The sequence below is a fragment of the Meriones unguiculatus genome, chromosome X (assembly GCF_030254825.1).
Source record: "Meriones unguiculatus strain TT.TT164.6M chromosome X, Bangor_MerUng_6.1, whole genome shotgun sequence".
NCBI classification, from domain to species: domain Eukaryota; kingdom Metazoa; phylum Chordata; class Mammalia; order Rodentia; family Muridae; genus Meriones; species Meriones unguiculatus.
The window spans coordinates 72,018,259-72,042,371 of NC_083369.1; the positions used below are offsets into that span (position 1 = coordinate 72,018,259).

The following is a 24,113-nucleotide window of genomic DNA, read 5'->3' on the forward strand; positions in this document are numbered from 1 at the left end:
CTGTCTGTCTCTCTGTCCTTCTTTTCCCCTATCCTCTGTCAACTCCTTCTATTCCTGTCTTTTTATTTTATTTTCATTCAGTGCTTCACTGTAATCCAGGCTGACCTTGCTTGAACTTGTAATCATCCATCTTCAGCTCTTAGTCAGGCATGGGCGCTATCAATCTTGAATGGAAATATGCTTTTTCATTCAGTGTATTTTTCTAATGAATCTTCCAGAATATTGTGTATATCCATAATTTGTTCCTTTTTATTGCTAAATAACCATCTTCAGTATAGATGTATCACTATTTAACAATGTATCCATTAGAAGATATCTGGACCATTTCCAGCTATATTTCCATATTGCTTTTAAAAACATCTCCACACCCTAAGTTTTTGGTACATGGCTTGTTTTTCAGAATCACCCATGCCTGGAAGATGCATCTATTGTCTTTATTTGTTTATTGGAGGGTGGTATGAATGTGTCATAGCACACATGTGAGGTTCAGAGAATGATTTGCAGGAGGTAGTACCTTCTACCATAAGTGTCCCAGGGATTAAACTAAAGTCATCATCTTTGCTTACAAGTGCCTGTACCCACTGAGCCATCCTGCTGGGACTTGAACTTTTGATTTCAAGCATGTTTAAGTACATGCTCTACCACTGAGCTACACTCCCTGTTCATTTCTGGGCTTTTTGCTGTTGGTGCAAATAAAGGTGATATGAATGTTTGTATGCAACTACTTGTCCAACTGTAAGTTTTATTTTGGGGAAATACTTATGGTTTGAATATGAAGTGTCTTGCACAGGTGCATATGTTGAATACTGGGTGTTCCTAGTTTTGGAACTTTAAGAGATGAAGCCTAGCTGGAAGATATAGGTCACCAAGGATGTGTCGCTGGGGGTGCATCTTGTGCCGTGTGCTTCTCTGTCTCTGCTCCTGTATACTTTGATGTGAGTAGTGTTTGCCATGTGCCACATGCTCTGTCACAATGTTCTGCCTCACTAGATGCTAGAAACCAGTGAAGGCAAGACTATGGACTAAGAAACCGCTAAAATCCTGAACCAAAATAAATTGTTCTTCACCAAGTTGTTTATGTCAGAAGTCTTGTCACAGTTAACAAAATGTCTAACTTAAAGGGCGCAATTACTGAGTTCTATGGTCATTTTTTCCCTTTTATAAAATTATTATTATTTATTATTATTATTAGTTACATTTTATTAACTCTGTATCCCAGCTGTACCCTGCTCCCTTATTCCCTCCCAATCCCACCTTCCCTCCCTCAGCTCCTCCCTGCCCCTTTCCAAGTCCACTGATTGGGGAGGGCCTCCTCCCCTTTCGTCTGGCCCTGTTTTATCAGGTATCTTCAGGACTGGTTGCAAAATCCTCCTCTGTGGCCTAGCAGGACTGCTCCTCCCTTGGGGGTGGGGAGGTCAAAGAGCCTGCCATTGAGTTCCTGTCAGAAATAGTCCCTGTTCCCCTTACTATGGGAAACCGATTGGTTATTGAGCTACCACGAGCTTCATCCGAGCAATGGTCATTGCATGCCAGTTTGATAAGGAATTATTGAAGTACGTTGGTAGAGCTACTATACTGCTTTCTATTTTTACAAGCAGTGTGTGAATTGCCCAGCTTTTCCACATCCTTGCTGATTTTTTATGATATTACGGTTTAGCCTTTCCATCAAGGGTATGGTGGTAGACCTTCATTTTTCCCTAATAGTTAATGATATTGAACATCTTTCATGCTCTAATTTTTCATTTACATATCTTTTTCTGTGCAATGTCTTCACATGTCTTTTTGCCTTTCTTATTGGGTTATTTGTTCTATAATGCTGAATTTTGAGTGGTCTTTATATTTGTACATATCAGACCTTCATTAAACATATGGTATGCAAAATTTTGTCTGGTATAAACAAGGTCTTTCACAAAATGGAAAACCTTGAGACTGGCTCCTCTTACTTTGCTCAGGTTGACCTTGAATTCTACAGTCACCTGCCTCCAACTCCTTAGCATTTGGATAATAGGCATGATCACAAATACTGAGCATTCAAAAGCAAAATAATTTTAATGATTCTCAATTAGCAGTATTTTCATTTTTTCTTTTCTTTTTATTTCTTTTCTTTTTGATGTCATATTGAAATCTGACCCTGAATTTTTTCTTTGAATGTTTCAGAATATTAAGCTTTACAATTAGTTCTATGATTTATTTTTAACTTTTTCTTAATTTCAAAATTTAATCTTAATTTTATATATATGGGTGTTTTGCCCACATGCATGTCTGTGCACCACATGAATGCCTCATGCCTTCAGAGGCCATAGGAAGGTGGTTTATCTCCTGAAACTGGAATTACAGATGGTTGTGAACTGTAGGTGCTGGAAATCAAATGTAGGTCACCTATAAGAGCAGCCAGTGTTAACTGCTAAGCCATATCTCCAACACTGTAGTTTTGTTTTGTTTTTGCCTTTGAGAAAGGTCTTGTTATATAGGTTGGGATGCACTGGAAGTTGTTACATATGGCCCAAGCTGGCTTTGAACTCATGGCCATACCCATTCTTCAGGCTCCTGGGTGCTGAGATTACAGGTGTAATCACCATACTAAGACATTGTAAATTCATCTTTGTGTAAGGTTTAAGTATTTCTGTTTTTATTTTTTTGGGACAAATTTTATGTAGCTCATTCTCAATTCTAACTCACTATACCTGAGACTGACCTTGAACTTGTTTGTGATCCTTTTGCTTCCACTTCCTCATTAAAGGTATGTGCCTCTGCACCTGGCTTTTGTTTTAATTTTTTTTTAAATAGATTATTCTCCTACAATATATCTTGACCCCAGTTTTCCCCCACTTCACTCCCTTCACTTGCTATCTCCTCTCTTCCCATGATCCATACTCCCTCCATTTTTATAGTTTAAAATAATTAAGCAACACATGGGTACTCATGCCCTTAATCCCAGGACTGAGGCAGGTAGATCTCTCTGAGTTTTAGGGCAATCCAGGTTCATAGATGGCTCAAGGCCAGCCAGAGTTATAAAGTTAGACTCTGCCTCAAAATAAATAAATAAATAAATAAATAGACAGACAGACAGACAGACAGACAGGTAGATAGATAGATAGATAGATAGATAGATAGATAGATAGATAGATAGATAGATAGATAGATAGATAGATTTACCTCCTTAACAGATACACAGAAAGATTAAAAACGCTGGATCTTTATAATTTACCATACAATTTAACACAGGGACCTGTTATATAATGTATCAAGATAAAGATACCTGTCTCCTCTGCCATTTATCTTGTTTTTTTCTACACTGTATACATTAATTATGTGTACCTGGTTGTGTGTAAACTGGTTGTGTGACCCTGGTTGTTTGCATCCTGATCGATCTCAAACTCATAAGACTCTCTTCCTTCTGCTTTCCAAGAGCTAGAAGTATGTGCATATGACACCCAACAATTGTTTATTTATCATTTCTTTATGGAAAATATATTCACATATTTTTATAATTTTTAAATCTTACAATGAGAATACCTCTTAAAATAAAACTTGAATACCTTTTGAGTTGCCAAAATTAAAGTTTTCCAAAGGAATGAAAGTTTCTTTTTGTTCTTATTTTACAGTCGTCAGCATGGCACCCAGGGTCTTATCTTGCCAGACCAATGCTCTACTACTGAACAAGCCCAGGAATTGCATATACTCTCTAGTGTGTCTTACGGCAGGAGAGGTTTGAGGTGATGTCTCAAACTGAAGCACAGGCTGATGCAGCCTCTCAAGTGCTGGTATTATAAGCGTTAGTGACGACACACACAGCTGGCATATGCTTTGATTTAGAATGTGTAGCATTTTCTAATTATTGATCTTTAATTTAAGGAAAGTTTTAAGTGTCACTTATGAAATTTTTAAATTTTATTTTTTATTTGTTTTGGGTGTTTTTGAGATAGGATCATACTCTGTCACACAGGAAGGTCTGGAACTTCCTTTGTAACCCAGGCTGGTCTCTAACAAAGATAGACCTCATGACTGAACCTTAATACTGACATTATAAGCACAAGCCACAATGCCTGCCTATTTCTGTTATTTATAAGGACCAGTGTAGCTGCTTATAAGCTTTTCAAACTTCTTGTTGTGCTTTAAGGGAATTATAGCTTAGCCCATTGTTAGCCTCAAACAAATTCCTGTTTAAAAATTACAAAATGGGATATGTTATTAAATCACTGGGATTTGGGGCATTGGAGTTGCAATATGTTTGCTATTCGTGAACAGTAAATCAAAAGTGTTGAAACAAAAATAGTTGTCCACTCTTGTGCTCTCATTATAGATTCCATAAAAGTAATACGTTAACAATTACTAAAAGCATCTGATGATAAGCTAAGTGACTTAAAAGAACACAGGGAAATTTACTGTTAGGTTGGAACAAAAAGAAACAAAGGGGACTGCCAGACTGATTATAATTGAGGAAGTGAAAAGAAAATGTCACCTTGTTGCTTTGGGTGAGGGAAGATGAAACATCATGCTTTCATTTCTGCCTGGCTTTCTCAAGAAAAAAGCTTTTATGCTCTTTATATTTAATGATTCAGAGTAGGCGGCCCAGAACAAAGCCATATGGCTCATTTTTTTATCATGTTTCTGTTCTCAATTGCCTTTTATTCCATTTAGTAAAATTTAAAACTCGGCCTGTAACACGGGAAGACAGAATTAAGGGGTTAGATTCAGAGAGCAGAAACAGAAAAATCACAGTTCAGATGTGCTGCTCTAAATACTTAACAAAATTATTGTTCTATAATGATCATAGTGATTATTGTCACAGTGCTGTCTACTATCATTAGTGTCGGTGATGTGTATAACTGCTTATGTAGTGCCTACAGCTTCAACAAAACCTATCTTTAACGGAAGATATAATCTGGGAAAGAAAGGGAAGCATAGAAGTTCACATCTGTAATGTGTGCAGAGTGAGGCAGGAGGATCACAAGATGAGGCCAGCCTGGTGTCAATGGCAAGTTCAAGGCTGACCTGGAAGGCTTCAGAGCTGAGACTCTGTCTCAAAAAAAGAAAAATCAAAACAAGAAAATAAAAGGAGGAAAAAGGTGCATGTGGCTTTTGGGGTGTAATTCAGTGGTTGATTACTTGCCTAGTGTTCAACACTTACAAAACCATTTTTTTTTTTAAAAGACAACACTATGATATGCAAAAAATAGATATCAAATTTCTTTTTTTCACATATAATTGACTTGGATTTCTGAGAGTTTATCAGTTTCTTTATTTGCATGGATAAAGATGGATCCAGAGCCTTGCACATGCTATCCAAGGACACTTATCACTAAGTGGTACCACCAGCCTTTAATTTTGACTTTTAAAAGTTCACCCAGTAAGGCCATGAATTCTAAGAGCCAGTCAGCCTAGCCAACTCCAGTGGAAGAACTCTGAAGGGCTTAACTGGTTTCTGATGTAATGAACTGGGAGCCAACAGAGGATGGTTAATCCTAAAAATGTGATGTTTTACAATTGAAGAACATAGAGCCTTTTGACTTGTTGCAAAATTCATTGTAATGAGATGTGTTTAGCTTTAGCAAGTTAACATTTACCAAGTGAAATGCCAGCTGAGCAAATCTGCTTGATTACAATCCATGTCTCTAGCAATCTGAGCCAGCCTGGTATAATGTTGATGGTGAATTCTGCTCATCCTCAAAGATACACAATGAAGCTTTTCAGCAAAAATAAAACAAGTAAATTTTGTAAGTCATCTCTCATATGTGTATATGAATGGTAAGAGCATATAGCCACTTTAAGTGACTGTGACATTTTGGTGGCTGATCTTAGAGATAAATCTACATTGTGTTCACAGTTCTGTGATGAAGCAGATTTAACAATGACCATTATGTGTACAAAATAGCAACCATTGTTGCTGTACTAAACTCTCTGGAGATTAAAAAAAAAATGAAACAAATTTAAACCTTAATGGTAACATCAAAAAGAAATTAACCAGCAAAGAGTGATTAGAAAAACACATACAAGGACTGTTGAATTGGACCTGGCATCTGATACCTGAAATGTGTAGAAAACTGAGGATTGAATAAATGAATAATTATTTATTCATTTATTCATTGGGAAGATAAAATGTAGACTGTGCACTGCCAAGCCCTAATGACATGGAGTTTATTTGGTTTATGTTTTCAAAGTGTATATTTTCAAGAATTCCAAGGGAGAATTGAGCTGACACTAAGCGATTCTTAAAGTGAATGTCAGCAATACTCTGAATGTTTTATTAGACAAGAGGCCACAGTTTTCTCTGTGAACTTCTCTCTTTAACGATTAGCAAAAATCAGGCTATATTTTCCATGCGAATATGAGTGAAACTTCATGGATGCACTTAACACTCTGAAGCAATGGCAACATCTGGTAACAAATGGAAACTGGTATCCTAGAAGCTCAGGCTTCCTGTTACCACTTCATCTGATTTTAAGGGGTATTTTATATGCCTTGCTAAGACACGACAAGGTTAATCTTGGACTAGGGCATGCGGGCAGGAAATGCTAAAACAGCTTTCTTTAGAAGATTTCTTTCATTATTCCCTATGAGGTCAAAAAACAGTTGTAAACTTTGGAAACGCAGAGCAGTGATGTCTTGAGAGCTAAATGAGATTTTTCTTTCTTGTGGGGCAAGTTTGGTTTCTTCAGTGCCTACTTCTGTGCCAGGCACTCTCTTAGATGCCAAAATAGATTACTAAAGGAAGTAGACCAAGAAAAAAGAATTACTGCCCTCGTATACTTTGATCAAGATTAAGGCTCTAGAACTCTTTGAAGTCATTTAATCCTGTTGCTCAGGTTTTTTAAACTTCCACCAAATGAACTTTGAATTCTTAAATATTTTATCTGATTTGAATAGGGGAAAATTGATGATTTGTTTGGAAAACGTGGAAAGAATCCAGAAGCTAATAAGTAAAGTAAATATTTTCTGGTTTTGATTGTCACTGCTGTGTTTTCTTTGCCAGTGTTACACCTGTACCAGCTGTGAAGTGCTATGGGCTTAACTTTGGATTTATTCTTTAGGATGGGCCTAATTTAATTTTTGTGGGTGAGTGAAAGGACACAGGAGGCTCAATTTAATGTGTAAATTGATGTAGACATGTGTCTCTGTTATTTGAAGAATTACAGAATACTTAAATGTACTTAATAGTCACCATGGAAAATGAATATATCACTTAGTTATTTTTGACTATGTGAGTAGTGCAAGGGCTGACTCAAAGGAGATGACATGATGGTTCCTGTCCTAAAGTAAAATAAGATGACAGGCTGTGGTGGAAAAACCATGTAGTCATGCTCATATTTGCTCACATCCCTTGTTCATTTCCTTTTATAGAGGAAAACCAAGGAGAGTCTCTGTGTTGTTTTTTTTTTTAATTTCATCTTGATATTTTATTTCTCTTGCCATTTTTAAAATTTCCTTTTAAAATTCCACTTTATAATTTACAATTTGTTTAGTTCACATTGTGATTTGAATAGCATATGTACCACCTAGCATGGTTATAGAGGTATGATACCCATTTTTGGAAATCAGGGTTAATAAATACTGTTTTGTTTGTTTAAAGTCCGATTGGTCTTGAACTCCTGACCACCCCTGCCTCTACTTCTGGCATGCTGAGATCATGCCTGGTTTTGGTGCTGGCTGTTGAACCCTGAGTTTCATGTTTCATGGATGCTGAGCAAGCACTTTACCAACTGTCCTACATTCTCCACCCAATATTACTGTTATTAATGTATTTATAATATTAGTATATATGTCTAACTACCCTTGAGCTTACTCCAGGCTCAGTGAGAGACTCTGTCTCAAGGGAATAAGGTGAAGCATGATAGAACAGGATCCCCAACATCCTTCTCTGGTAAACTTGTGTACACACCACACAGACACACAGACACACAGACACACATACTTACATATACACACATATATATGCACACACACACACACACACACATATATATATATATACATGCATATCACAAATGTTCACCAACACAAAACTTTTTTTAATGAATTGACTGTTCTTGGCTTGAAATGAACAATAGAGTATTTGTTAGTAATGATGCAATTGAAGATTTTAATCCAAATTAAAAGTTATTGAAGATTTGTATTAGCCATGTTTATATCTCAATACTTGGACTTTTGTGCTCTGATTTCCTTTCTCCTTTTACTTGTCTCTACTACTAAGGATGGAACCTAGCTCTATTAATACTTAAGAGTTTGTTTTGCTGTTTGTTGGTTTGCTTGTTTGTTTGTTTTGACAGAGACTTAAACTGTAGCCCAGGCTAACTTGGAATTCACTATGTAGCCACATTATGTACCCACACTGGCCTAAGATTTGCGTCAATCTTCTTGCTTTAGCCTTCTAAATGCAGGGATTACAGAGAGGTATAAGCTACCCTACCTGGCTCAATTAATTAATATGATTTTTTTTAGGCATTGTACAAATGTCAGCATTTAGAAGAGCTATTAACTTGGTGAAGTGATCAGTTTTTTTTTTTTCAGTAATCAATGCACAATATAACAAAACAAAATATTGGTTTGAGAGAACTTCAAAATGCAACTGAGATCAAAGAGATTTAATTGAAAAGGCAATCAATAAAAAATTAAATTTGCTTTTCAAAATAATAAGTGTTTTTTAAATGCTGTATATGGTAGCATTTGATGGGCTGATTCATGCTTTTTAAATTTTTAACATTTTCCTGGCTATAATTTTAATATGATGATTACATTGATTTAATGCATATATCAGAAATTTCTTTGTGGATTTCAAGTCCAAAGCCAAAAAGTTGGGGAAAGCATTAAGTTGGTTGGATTTTGCTTTTATATCCTTCCCTTTCTTATCCCTCACTGATATCCCTTCTGTTCCCTCATCTCTTTCCTCCTCCTGCTCCTCCTTCCTTTTGAATCAAAGGCCATCAAAGTAGAAAGGTGGAGAACATGAGTTATTTCTTTATATATCTTTATTTATCTTTATTTAGTTATCTCTTCATTAGATATAAAGAGAATATAGATATTTTAAATCAGACACTCTTCCATGTGAAGCTCAGTGAGCCATTCTCTGAGGTCTTAGAAAAGCCAGTAATGGTGGGCCACACTTGCAATCCCACTCTTGGGAAGATCATGAGTTTAAGGCAAGCCTCTAATACAAGACTCTGTCTCTTATGAAAATGGCTTTGATTTATTTATTTGAACTTTTAGTTTTACTGTATTGAGGACATGATTTAATATGTAATTAGAATCCTGGTTTATTTTAAAACAGGTTATTTATTATTGAAATAGCTGATAAGTACATAGTAATGTGGAGTCATCCTTGGAATGTTGAGATTAAGGGGTTTTCATACCTTTATTAATTCTTTGTGAATTTCATACAATTCATCATATTCATCCACAACTCTCCTTTTAAATCCTGCCAGATACAGCCACACCATTGTAATCCCCCAATCTTCTGAAATTAAGATATTTTTCTTTCCTTAAATTAAAAAAAAAAAAAAATTCCAGGGACTGGAGCTGTGGGCGAGTGTAAAAGCATTTGCCTAGCAATTCACAAGGTCTTGTGTTCCTCCCAAATACTAGCCTTACAAGCTTATAGCACTTCATCCTGCTAGCTCTCCCTAATTAGCTTCCTATTAAAGTTATTTTAATTTGACCTTCCTGGCCTTTGTATGGCAAAGATTGGTTCTACCTTTTCACATTAACAAAATTATAAATATCAATTTGAGATGCAAGGTCATATTGTTAAGGCCTTTGACTTTGGGGTTATTTTGTTTTGTTTTGTTTTGTTGATGTTAGTTTGTTTGGAGGGTTGTTTTGTTTTCATTTTGTTTTTGTTTATTTGTTTGTTTGTGTGTTTGTTTGTTTGAGACAGGGTTTCTCTGTGTAGCCTTGACTCTCCTGAACTCACAGAGAACCACCTGCCTCTTCTGCCCCAAGTGGTCTTTTTTTTGTTTGCTTTTTGTTTTTGTTTTGTGGTGTTTGCTCCCCTGCCTTCATTTGGATAGGGCCTAGAAACATATACAAGTGTTTTATCACTGAGGTACATCCACATGCATTTATTTATTCATTTGCTTGTTCTTTCATTTGTTTGTTTTAAAAATTTATATATTATTTATACAGTGTTCTGCCTGCATGCCATGAAGGAACCAGGTCTCGCTATAGATGGCTGTGAGCCACCATGTGGTTGCTGGGAACTGAACTCATTACCTTTGGAAGAACAACCAATTGTTCTTCGATGGCAATTAACCTCTGAGCCATCTCTCTAGCCCTCCATTTTTCTTTTTAAAACTTTTGTGTTTTTGTAATTAAAATATAGTTATCATTTTCCCCATTCCTTTTCCTCTCCCCAACCCTTCCAATGTAACCACCCTTAATCTCAGTTTCATGGCCTCTGTTTTTTAATTGTTGTTGCATGTGTGTGTTTCTTTTATTTTATCTTACTATATTTTATTATATGTTATATATATATTTTAATTAAATTTTTATTTTTAGATTAATTACAGTTTATTTACTTTGTATACCAGCTATGGCCCCCGCCCTCATTCCCTCTCAATCCCAATCTCCTCCCTGCTCCTCTCCAAGTCCACTGATAGGGGAGGCCCTCTTCCCCTTCTATCTGACTCTAGCTTATCAGGTCTCATCAGGACTGGTTACAATGTCCTCCTCTGTGGCCAAGCAAGGGGGAGGGTGGTCAAAGAGCCATCCACGGAGTTCATGTCAGAGACAGTCTGTGTTCCCCTTACTAGGGTACCCACTTGGATACTGAGCTGCCATGGGCTACTTCTGAGCAGGGGTTCTAGGTAACATCATGAATGGTCTTTGGTTGGAGAATCCGTCTCAGAAAAGACCCCTGTGTCCAGATATATTTGGTCCTTTTGGCGCTCCTGTCCTCTCCAGGTCTTACTAACTCACCCTTCTTTCATATGATTCCCTGCACTCTGCCCCAGGTTTAGTTATGACTCTCAGCATCTGCTTTGATACACTGCTAGATAGAGTCTTTCAGAGGCCCTCTATGGTAGGCTCCAGTCCTGTTCTTGTTTTCTCCTACTTCTAATGTCCATCCCATTTGTCTTTCTAAGTAAGGATTGATCATTTTACTCTGGGTCCTCCTTTTTGTTTAGCTTCTTTAGGTTTACAGATTTTAGTCTTTTTATCCTATCTTTTAGGTCTAGAATCCACTTATAAGAGAGTATATACCTTGTGTGTCTTTCTGCTTCTGGGATACCTCACTCAGGATGATCTTTTCTAGATCTCACCATTTGCCTGCAAATTTCATGATTTCCTTGTTTTTAATTGCTGAGTAGTATTCCATTGTGTAAATGTACCAAAATTTCTGTATCTATTCCTCCCTATATCTGACAGAGGGCTAATATCCAGAATATATAAAGAAGTAAAGAAGTTAAAAAACAATAAATCAAGTAATACAATTAAAAAATGGGGTACGGAACTAAACAGAGAATTTTCTGTAGAGGAATATAGAATGGCAGAGAAACACTTAAAGAAATGCTCAACGACCTTAGTCATCAGGGAGATGCAAATCAAAACGACCCTCAGATTTTACCTTGCACCCATCAAAATGGCTAAAATCAAACACTCAAGTGACAACACATGCTGCATAGGCTGTGGAGAAAGGGGAACCCTCCTTCATTTCTGGTGGGAATGTGAACTTGTACAACCACTTTGGAAATCAATCTGGTGCTTTCTTAGACAATTATGAATAGTGCTTCCTCAAGATCCAGCTATACCACTCCTAGGCATATATTCAAAATATGTTCAAGTACATAACAAGGACATTTGTTCAACCATGTTCTTAGCAGCTTTATTTGTAATAGCCAAAACTTGGAAACAACCCACATGTCCCTCAACAGAGGAGTGTGTATGTTTCTCAATACATAAATATAACCTGATTTGTATGTACAATGTTGCTTGTATGTATATATTTTCAGAGCTGACCACTATGTATAAGATAACAAGTTTGTGTGCTCTTTCCTGGGGAAGAATATACCTCCCCTCCCATACCCTGCTCTCAGCATTCCTTAATTGATTTTTTTTTAAATTGTGCTTGTACATAAATAGGCATGAATCTGAAGGCATGCATGAAGTAAACTTGTTTTTATATTGGTGGAACAAGTCAGTGTGTTACTTATTTGTGGGATAAGCCTACATTTGAACTGAGCACAGTGCTATAATATGTAGAACTGACACTTTTAATTTTTAAATATAATTGACCAGATCACTATTTCTTGTGCACTCGATAGAAAAATGGATTGGAATAAGTAAATATTGAAAGTGAAAATAGAAAAATATGTAGTCATCAGAATGCTTGAAGTCTTTACATAGTTTATGACACTTTCTGTTACATTCTAGTGGAGATATGAATTTAGGAGAGAAACTATTTTTAAGTGACTATCATTGTAGTTGCACAAATAAAATTATGTGTACATACAAAAAATTGTGTGTGCATGTGTATGTGTGTTTGTGTGTGTGCAAGCCCATGAGTTCAGTGCCCCAAGAAGGCATTGGATCTCCCAGAGTTAATTACAGCCTTACTGTGTGCTGAAGACCAAAGGAGTGAGTCCTCAGGAAGAGCAGCAAATGCTCTTAAGTGCTGAACCATTTCACCAGCTCCCTTACCCATTTTACTTTGAGGCAAGATCATATTATCTATGTTGGCAAAACCTTGTGATCCTCATGCCTTATACCCCTTGATCCCTAAATGCCTAACTTCTTGCTCAGAAGCTAGGATTATAGGCATATGCCAGCGTGACTGTCTTTGGGAGTTTGTTATTGTTAATGTTGTTTTGTTTATGCATAGACCTTTTGTAAGACCTGGGATTGAATTTAGGACATATACATGTGCTAGACAACTTCTCCATTACCAAAAAGAGATGTTTTTATTTTAAGACAAGGTCTTCATTTCAATAAGTTACCCAAGCTACCTTTGTACTTACTCCATAGCCTATGCAAGTCTTGAATTTGCTATCATTCTGCCTCAGCCTTCCCAATAGCTATGATTTGAGACTGGGACCACCAAGTTAGTTTTGTTTGTCGTTTAACATCGTATCATATGCTTTACAACTAAGCAGATAAGGAAGCAATGTAATGTGATTACATGTCAAATTCCAATGCTATAGTCAAGTATATAGAAAATAAAGTGAATCAGGATACAGACTAACTATTCAAGAGGTTACTTATGCTCATGGAGATGGACTATTATTGTTTGGGATCTGAAAATTCTGGAATTAATGTGTGGTTAGGCCCTTTTTTTCCTCCAAGTGTGAAAAAAATGATAGAACCCTGTGAATAGCTTCGTGTAAATCAGTTGCATGGCAGGTACAAAAACGCAGCACAGATCCACTTGATTAGTTTTTTTTTAATTAATTTTATTTTTTCACAATTTATTCATTAAATATCCTGATTGAAGCCCCCTCCCTCAACTCCTCCCAGTTCTACCTTCCCTCCCTCTTCCTACTATCCCCTTCCCCTTGTCCACTGAGATTGAAAGTTATCCTCTCCTGCCATGTGACTCTAGCTTATCAAATCTCATCAGGATTGCCTGGTTCCTCTTTCTCTGTGCCCTGGCAAGGCCGCATTGCCAGGGGCAAGTGAACACTGACTTGTCTGTGAACCAAGAAGTTTGTGTACCGAATACTGCTTCTAGAATGCGTTTTTGAAATGTTCCATGCGTGAAGAAGGAGGAGGGAGGGTAGGATCGGGAGGGGAGGATGGAGGGACATATCGGGGGGATACAAAGTGAATAAAGTGTAATTAATAAAAAAAAAGAAGCAACCTAAAAACCTTCATCAGTGTCAGGGAGGGTCATACTAGGAAAAGATGATGAAACTTAGGCATTAGGCATTATGATCTATGTTGAAGATACAGAAAATAGGGGAGTCGGGGGACCTTCCTGAAGAGGACCTCAGGCTCCAGATTTTATCCCACAAAAACTCAGAGATGATATACATCACAGCTTCCTACTTATAAACTGTGATACAGAAAACAGGGTTGTCTTATGCCACTGACATACTGACAACCTGTGTAACAATAAAAAAGAATTTAAAAAATGTTCCAATGTGCTACAAAATTACAGTAGTATAGTAGTATCTTATATATAATATTGTCATTCATTTCATATGTTAGATCTCCATGAAAGCTTCTCTCACTGTGTATGATACTTAAGTCAAAAAACAGTTAATATCATGTTTTTTGTAAAGAAATAGATCATTGTATTTAGGTGTGTCATTAAGCAGAGTGGGAGAGGCCTCCAAGGTACCAGTCACACATAGAAAAAAATATATATATAATTATATAAAAATAAATATATATATATATCAATGAATGCAGTGGGAATATATTTGAGTGAAAGTTGGAAGAGGTCTTAAAAATACAGTCTAGATTTTGTATTCTAGCTACACATAGCACTGCTATGTATATGAAACTCTTTTGTGTTGTTATTGGGTGTGCCTCTTACTATTTTTTTCTTTCCACCCTGAGGGGTGTGAGTGAACCTTCTTGTTTTGAATGTAAGATCTGAGAGACAATTTGCACATGCTTTCCATTGGTTTTCCATTCATCATTGTTCATTGAGAATGAAATATGAAACTTGTTTTCATTCTGTTCTCTGCTTGTAAAACTGTAAAGCTTGTTATTCATCCCTAGCCACCGTCTTCAATTCTCAAGCCAATTTTCATTACCCATACTAAAAACAGGTTCTAGCCACACAGTCACAAGCATGGGTACATGAAAACATAGACACATTCATCATACCCAAACCTTCTTGTACCATGCTCTTTATGATGGTGAGTGGGAAAGAAGCTTACAAGGTGAGCCACAGACCAAAAAATAAAAATAAAAACTACAAACGAGATTGCACTATCAATACTAAAGAAGTTTCTTGAGGATTTTTGTTTGTTTCCTTTTGGGATTTTCATTATTTTCATTTTTCTTTCTTTCTTTTTTTTTTAAAGACAGGGTTTCTTTGTGTAGCCTTGGCTATCCTGGACTCACTTTGTAAACTAAGCTGTCTTCAAACTCACAGAGATCTGACTGCTTCTGCCTCCCAGAGTGCTGGGATGATAAGTATGCACCACCAAGCCTGGCTGAATTTTCAGTTTTCTAGTGCTGGGGAGGGAATTGAGGATCTGTTGAATGCTTGATAGAAGAGAGATTTAAAGCATTTGAGTTTTAAAAGATGGAAAAAAATATAAATTTACCTATGACCAAAGAAGTCAAGGATCACTTTTTGTTTTGTTTTGTTTTTTTTTGAGACAAGGTTTCTCTGTGTAGCTCTGAATGCCCTGGAACCAGCTCTGTAGACCAGGTTGGCCTTGAACTCAGAGATCCTGCTGTCTCTGCCTCCTAAGTGCTGGGATTAAAGGTGTGTGGCACACTTGCTGGGAAAACCAAGCATATCTGACCTGGCCTGCTGTCTTCTCTCCTGAGGCAATTGCCTCTGTTCCAGTATTCTTTACCTGCAAAATATGTAGTAACCCCTGCATAGGTATGTGTCTTTCAGTTAGTATCAGGGGCTACATAGGTCCTCCAGAAGTACTATATACCCTGACAGACCTCAAGGAGACATAAGTTTATTTTTACAAATGGAGAATTTGAAAAAGTTGAGAAATTCATATAGTGAGTCATCAGTTGAGACTGATGAAAAGTATGTTCCCTGGCTTCTCCTGGTATATCCAGTCTCTTATGGATTGTGCTTTTTTTTTTTTTTTTTTTTTTTTTGTATTTCATATGGACTTCAGTGGTGGTTTTTCTTCACAAGTGAATGCACTGCGAGTCACATCTGTGTGCTGAGAAGTTAGTGGTTTATAAGATGCATTGCCTTGTTTTACCTTATTTAGAAAGATCCAGAGTATCTGTCATCTCATTTTATTTCCTCGTATGGTAGACAGAGCAAATGTTAGTATGCAGGTGTTACCAGGCAGATCGTAGCACTACCAGCCACTTACTGAATAGCATGCTGGATGCTGACATGCTTACAGATGTCCATCTTCCTAGACAGCCTTTAAAAGATATGTGGTATTAGCTCCATTTTTACAAAGGCTAAGTGATTTGTTAAGGGTCACAAAGACTTAAAGACTGTCAGAATTCTACAGCCCCATGCTTCCATCCCATTACTCTCAGGTCATTGATTTGCACTGAGTCTATAGAAATGGTGTTCTGAGCCTAACCAGAACTACTGTTTTTTGAAGGGAAGGAAAGGAGGTGTCATCTAGCCATTCCTGGTTTGATTGCTAGAACAAGGACTTTCATAAGGACATCTGTCCATATCTTGTGAGTACAATGATCTACAGGCATGGCATATACAAAATAATTTAAAATGCTCTAGAGCGTAAAAAGTAGTTACTGAAATATGGAGTAGTTCATATTTTTTTATTATTGTTATTGCTATTTTAGTTTTTTTTAGAGCCATTTCATTTTATTTTAAATACCAAATACATGGTACAAAAGTGCAAAGGTTTGAAAGTATAATCCATAGGCTCATTCATTCTAATTCATTAGGGAGGGGCCCTGCTTGACAGGAGGTAGGTCGTGTGGCTTTATTGGAGCTGGTATGACCTTGTTGATTCTGTGGTTTTAGAAGCCAGTGTGGACTCTTCTCCTCATCCTCCTTCTTCTCCTCTTCCTTCCTCAACCTCTCTCTGTTTTTTTCCCCGTGGATCCAGATTAAATCTGTCAGCAACTTCCCCAGCACCATACTTGCCTGCATACTACCATACTTCCTGACATGATGACAATGAACAGAATGTCTGAATTCATAAGCCAACACTAATTAAATGTTTTCCTTTAACAGAGTTGCCATGGTCATAGGGTCACTAAAACAGCAATAGAACACCAATTGAGACAGGAACAGTACAGTAAATTGTCTCTTCCTTTTTAGTAAGTTAGTTGATGCTATTTTTTTTAATTTTTATTATTAGTTACATTTTATTAACTCTGTATCCCAGCTGTATCCCTCTCCCTCATTCCCTCCCGCTCCCACCCTCCCTCCCTCATCTCCACCCTGCCTTTTTCCAAGTCCACTGATTGGGGAGGACCTCCTCCCCTTTCATCTGACCCTCTTTTATCAGGTATCTTCAAGACTGGCTGCAAAGTCCTCCTCTGTGGCTTAGCAGGACTGTTCCTCCTTTGGGGGGTGGGGAGGTCAAAGAGCCTGCCATTGAGTTCCTGTCAGAAACAGTCCCTGTTCCCCTTACTAGGGATTGGTTACTGAGCTACCACAGGCTACATCCGAGCAGAGGTTCTAGGTTATATCCATACATGGTCCTTGGTGGAGTTTCAGTCTCATAAAAGACCCCTGAGCCCAGGGGTCTTTATATTTGGTCCTCGTGGAGCTCCTATCTTCTCCATGTCATATTAACTCTCCATTCTTTCATATGATTCCCTGCATTCTGCCAAAGGTTTGGTTATGAGTCTTAGTATCTGCTTTGATACACTGCAAGGTAGAGTCTTTCAGAGGCCTTCTGGGGTAGGCTCCTGTCCTATTACTTGTTTTCTCCTACATCCAATGCTTATCCCATTTGTTTTTCTAAGTGAGGATTGATCATTTTACCCCAGGTCTTCTTTCTTGTTTATCTTCCTTAGGTGTATAGATTTCATTATGTTTATCCTATCTTATAGGTCTATATAAGTGAGGAAATACCATGTGTGTCTTTCTCCTTCTGGGATACCTCACTCAGAATGATCTTTTCTAGATCCGACCATTTGCCTGCAAATTTCATGATTTCCTCGTTTTTGATTGCTAAGTAGTATTCCATTGTGTAAAAGTACCATAATTTCTGTATCCATTCCTCTGTTGATGGACATCTGGGTTGTTTCCAGGTTCTGGATATTACAAATAAAGCTGCTACAAACATGTTTGAGCAAATGTCCTTGTTGTATACTTGAGCAAATTTTGGGTATATGCCTAGGAGTGGTATAGCTTGGTCTTGAGGAGGCACTATTCTTAATTGTCTGAGAAAGCGCCAGATTGATTTCCAAAGTGGTTGTACCAGTTTACATTCCCACCAGCAATGGAAGAGGGTTCCCCCTTCTCCACAACTTCTCCAGCATTTGTTGTCATTTGAGATTTGATTTTAGCCATTTTGATGGGTGCAAGGTGAAATCTCAGGGTTGTTTTGATTTGCATCTCTCTGATGGCTAAGGATGTTGAGCATCTCTTTAAGTGTTTCTCTGGCATTCGATATTCCTCTACAGAGAATCCTCTGTTTACCTCCGTACTCCATTTTTTTTTTAATTTTATTACTTGATTTATTGCTTTTTAACTTCTTTAGTTCTTTATATATTCTGGATATTAGTCCTCTGTCAGATATAGGGTTGGTGAAGATCCTTTCCCAATCTGTAGGCAGTTGTTTTGTTTTGATGACGGTGTCCTTTGCTTTACAGAAGCTTTTCAGTTTCATGAGGTCCCATTTATTGATTGTTGCTCTTAGAGCCTGTGCTGTTGGTGTTCTGTTCAGGAAGTTGTCTCCTGTGCCAATGAGTTCTAGGCTCTTCCCCACTTTTTCTTCTAACCGATTTAGAATATCTGGTTTTATGTTGAAGTCTTTGATCCACTTGGACTTTAGTTTTGTGCAGGGTGATAAATGTGGATCTATTTTCATTTTTCTGCATGTAGACATCCAGTTGGACCAGCACCATTTGTTGAAGATGCTATCTTTTTTCCATTGAATGGTTCTGGCTTCTTTGTCAAAAATCAAGTATTCATAGGTGTGTGGGTTCATTTATGGGTCTTCTATTTTTCTATTTGGTTCCATTGATCTACTTTTCTGCTTCTATGCCAATACCATGCAGTTTTTATTAGTATTGTTCTGTAGTACAGCTTGAGTTCGGGGAAGGAGATCCCTCCAGATGATGATGTTGTACAGGATCATTTTGGAGATTCTGAGTTTTTTGTTTCTCCATATGAGGCTGAGAATCTTTCTTTCAAGGTCTGTAAAGAATTGAGTTGTTATTTTGATAGGAATTGCATTAAATTTGTAGATTGCTTTTGGCAGGATGGCCATTTCCACAATGTTAATCCTTCCAATCCATGAGCACAGAGCTTTCCATATTCTGATATCTTCAATTTCTTTCTTCAGAGACTTAAAGTTTTTTTCAAACAGGTCTTTCACTTGCTTGGTTAGAGTCACCCCAAGGTACTTTTACAGTTGTCATCATTATGGCTGGGAAAGTCAGCCAGAGGAGTTTAAACAGTCAGACTGAGAACACATAAAGCTATTAAAATGTGTGGCTGGTAGGGATTCATACCCAGTCTGACTCCAGAATGCTTTCTAACCTGGCACTGCCTCTTCAACAGTACAGTCCTCTGTTCAGCAAGTATTGGCTTAGCCCTGGTGTGCTGTGCTAGTGTCAGAGTTTACTATTCTAACAGAAACCAAAGTGAAATAAATGCTTCATCAACTCAAATCTGTAGTATAAATGTTGTATGTGGGCTGGAATGAATAATAGAAAACTTAAGTGTCCTGAGATAGTTAATTTGCCTTTCCAAGTAATGTACTTGACTGCGGATGAGTGGCTTGGACACTGGGGAGAAGCTGTTCTTTGTGTTCTAAAATAAGCAAGTTGGCTACTGCTCAAAGTCTAAATAGGTATATGGGTTGTAGCTGCTTGACCTGAACCAACTTGAAATTCCCTTGGTTCTCTGTCTGGTTTTAAAAGTGGAGCCAAAATGAAAGCATAAAGTTTTCTCTGAAGGTTGTGTTTAAGTTCGAATTTATTTAACCTCTGGCAGCCAGGAAGGAGATTCGTAAGCATTGTATCATTCCTTTGTCAGGAAGTGTTGTGACTTGCTCTTTAAGATGCAATTGTAAGAAGAATGTTGGGTTTCCAGATTTCAAGGTATGGGCGTGGAAGGCAGTCCTATTAGTGCTTCAAGAAAGGAAACAGGTTTGCTCCCGTCGGAAGGGTAACTATTTTAATATTATTTTTTTGTAGATGCTAACTTTTAGGTTCCTGAATTTTTAAGCTGAGCTTGACTTTTTGAAAAGGTGAAATTCTTTATTTTCTGGTTAGGAGAGCCTTTGGAATCACTTTAAAGTAGTGATTGTTCAAATATCAGTCAGATTTGTTGTAAGAAAATTTTGAAGTTAAGAATTTAAGGAGGAAAAAAAATAAAATAAAATAAAAAGAATTTAAGGAGGGAGATTTGAATTGGGAGGAGACGAGGGGGCCATACCTGGGATACAAAGTGAATAAATTGTAATGCATAATAAAAAAAGAACTTAACCTCGTGCATGTATATGGTGGTGTTTTCTAGAACATTCTAGGAATGTTCTAGAGGTTATGCTCTCTCTTAGAAAAAAATTGGATTTGAATTCCTATTTACATAATCTTAATGCCAAGTTAGTTCCTCAGAGTTTAGTTGATAGAAATTATTATCTGTGGAAGGGAGAAGAGACAGGATTTCAAATGCCTGTGGTTCCTGTTAAGGGGTGTCATTTTTAAATTCTGTACCAAAATTAAGGTGGCTTGTCATGCTAGATGAGTATATCAGATCTCGCAAAGTAGCTTGTGTCAAACCACTTGGTGCCAAACCACCAGTTGTCCTGAGGTGTTTACTGTTCACAATATACATGCAGCAGAGTTTACAGTCATACCCAGCAGAAGATCTCAAAAGTCTTTACTTCTCGAAGTTTCTGACAAAAGGAAGTATAGCTAATGATAGAATGATCTCAACTCTGAGTTGAAACATAAGTCGTGTTTTCAGTACAAAGACAATATTTGATTTGATAATATGTATGATACTGAAGACAGTACTTTTAGTGACAAATAGATAATCTGCTGAGATAGAAGAAGAAGCTGGGAGTGTGTATCTAGTGACTTCTGATAATACTTAGTTTTTTGTTCTGAGTTGAGACACGTTACTCTGATCTTTATATGCACATATGTTATCACACACATCACTGAAGGTTACCCTTGACTTCTTAATATGCTAATTTTCACAGGACAGGAGCCTGGAAGACCCCTCAGGTATGGAGGGTCATTCATTTCATGAGCAGGAACATTATTTTTACACAATTTATTGGTAGAGAGTATAAAACTTGACTGGAGAAATGCAAAAGGAATGAAAGATTTCAAAAGAGGCGTGCCCTATTTCAGTCCAAAGAATTAGTTTGGTAAACAAGGGTAAGAAAGGGGTGATAGGAATTGAGTCTTTTTCTTAATAACTTTTTATTTTTTGAGATTATAATATAACATTGTTTCTCCTGTCTCTTTCCTCCCACTGGGTTGAGCCTTTTGAGTTAGACATATTTAAATTCATTATTATGAGTTACATTAAAAACCTGTAGCACTTTTGTCCATCAAGCATTAAAAGAGAAGGAGAGAAGGACCTCCCCTATCAGTGGACTTGGGGTGGGGCATGCGTGAAGAAGGGGGAGGGAGGGAGGGTGGGACCAGGAGGGGAGGAGGGAGGTCTTCTGGGGGGATACAAAGTGAATAAAGTGTAATTAATAAAATAAAATTAAATTATAAAAAGAATGTTTTCAATGTAGGTTAATTTGAATATTGCTACTATTGGAAAACTTAGTGACTTATTTTTAAACAGCCACTGCTTTTAGATCTTAACTGCATTTATTAAGCACCAAGGGAAAAGAAAACTTTTACTTAAAATGGAAGTATTTGATAGTCCTTCAGGAAATTACACAGAGTAGGGCACCTTTGGGCTTTGAGTGACTCATACATATTGGTAGTGAAAACGAATCTAGCTTATACTATAGAGTAAAATGCTTTCAGAAGATGAATTTGTTTCTTAATAGATATGTAACAGTGAAATTAAGGAATGTCAGATGTTAGATTGAAAATTCTGGTTGGAAAGGTAGGAAAAAGAGGGAGGGGTGGGAATGAAGATACAGTAGAAACATTTGTGATTAAATCCCAATAAATGTAGTATCTAGTGGGTTTGTAGATGGTGATTATACTGTTTTCTCTTATTTTTATGTATTGAAAATGCTAATATCGCAAAACTTGAAGTAAAACTAGTTAATTGTATAAGTAGCTATATCTATTTAAAACATTCAGTTTTACCTATGAACGGCAAGCCTGTCAAAACACGATCCATGCATATTATAACGGTGAAATGTGCTGCTTGTATGCCACAAGTCATCAAGAACTGTTTTAAACCTCCTTCTGTTTGACTTTCAGTTACATTCAAAGAATAGGGTGTGAACATCTTGAGCAGTTTTGTAGTATCTTGAAATATGAAACCAGAGTAAATAAGTAAAAAATGATCACAGGCCAATTGTATGTGAAGAATGTGAATTTGTTATGTTCCCAGTTTTTTTTCCACATTTTTTTCTAATAATGCTTCCTACCTGATGTATTTAATCATTCATTCATTTATCTATTGGTGCCGAAGACTGTGAAAACTGAACCCATCGTATTGTTCTTGTTGAGTAACACTCTACCATGAACCTACACCCCAATTCAACTAGTTTGGCATTGTTTGTTTTAGGTGATTTTGTTTACTTTCTTTAAACATGGTTTTCTCATGTAGCCTAAACTGTCCTTGAACTTTCTGTGTAGCCCAGGAGAGCCTACAACTCAAAATTCTCCTACCTCACACTCCGAAGTTCTATAATTATAGCCATCACTATTCTTAGCACAATAAATGACTAGATAGACTGACTGCCTGATAGTTAGTTCTGCTCACTCACCCTACTTATTCCCATTAATGTTTATTTCTTCAACCAGCATTTGGTGGGTACTTGTTGCAAGCCAAGATACAAAATCATATGTGATACCCTCTCTGTTTTTGAGGAACCCACAGATGAGTGGAAGAGACAAAGAAGGCAGAAAGTAGTCACTACACTGTGGAATTTAGGGAGGAGGGTACTGGCTAACAACTATGATTGTGTGATGCATCTCCTTTAAAATCATCCAAACAGAAAATTTGTGCTCTGGGCATGGTAATCTCTATCTGTAATCACAACATTTGAGAAGCAGAGGCAAGAGAGTCAGGAGTGAGGCCAGCCTAGGCTACATGAATTCTTAAAAACAAAATGAAACACAAATTTAAGGTGGTTTAACTGGTTGCCAGTACTAAAGAAGTAGAAAGTGGGCAAATATAGCTTAGATTAAATCTATATATGAGTTTTTTTAAAATATACAAATAAAAAATACATAAATGAATAAACAAACAAACACACAAACCAGCTGGGCGTGGTGGCACATGCCTCTAATCCCAGCACTCAGGGAGGCAGAGGCAGGCGGATCTCTGTGAATTCGAGGACAGCAAGCCCAGGACAGGAAAGGCTTCACAGAGAAACCCTGTCTCAAAACAAACAAAAAATAAGCCTTATTTACTCCTTTCTTGGTATCACATGCAAAAAAGAGCATTTCACAGATGATGGATGTATAAGTCACCTTAAAGGTTTTGGATACATCTAAGTAAAAATTATAGTTAATTTAAGAAGCAAGTTCTTAGGACAGAGCAAAGGGTAGAGGAAGCCAACAACAATCTTCCATAGTGTCAACTGATTAGGAATTGAAAGGCTATTTTGTCAAGGGAATAAAAGACTTGCCCTTGTTAAGATTTAATTATTTGGAGCTGAACAGATGGCTCATTGGTTAAGAACACTGGCTGCTCTTTCAGATGGACCTCAGTTCAGTTCCCAGCACCCATTGGCAGCTCAAAACTGTAACTTTAGTTTCAGTGGCTCTGATTCCCTCTTCTGTCCTCTCTAGGGACCATATACACAGATATACATGTAGTAAAACACCCATGCTCAAAATAAAATTAAAAACAATCAATTTTTTAAATATTTATTTATTTTTATTATGTGTCATTTGCACATATGCATATGCACAACAGGCATCTAGTGCCATTGGAAGCCAGAGGAGGTTTTCATATCCCCTGGAACTAGGTACAGACAAATTTGATCTGCCATTGGATTCTGGGAACCAAACCCGGGTCCTTTTAAAAAATAACCAGTGTTCTTAACTGCTGAGTCATATCTCCAGTACCAAGTAGTAAGACTTTTCAGGTTACCTCACAAATGTCTTTGAACTCTTACATTGCATTATCTGACATATCTTTGTATACTGTCATTCATGTGTCGTTTGTTGGTACAGCTGATTGAATCTAGGGTCTCAGGAATCTT

General features: G+C 37.2%; 1 protein-coding gene across 3 annotated transcripts in view; it reads left to right on the forward strand.

Annotated features, from left to right (window-relative positions):
• Positions 1-24,113, forward strand: part of Pls3 (plastin 3) — a 101,964-nt gene that overhangs the window by 17,058 nt on the left and 60,793 nt on the right. The window contains exon 1 of one of the 3 annotated variants that reach the window (XM_060375657.1): positions 19,805-19,918. The exons of the other annotated variants lie outside the window; for them this stretch is intronic. The gene's annotated coding sequence lies outside the window, so the exon portion shown is untranslated. Of the gene's footprint in view, positions 1-19,804; positions 19,919-24,113 lie in introns of those variants that run through there. 3 annotated transcript variants of the gene reach the window in all.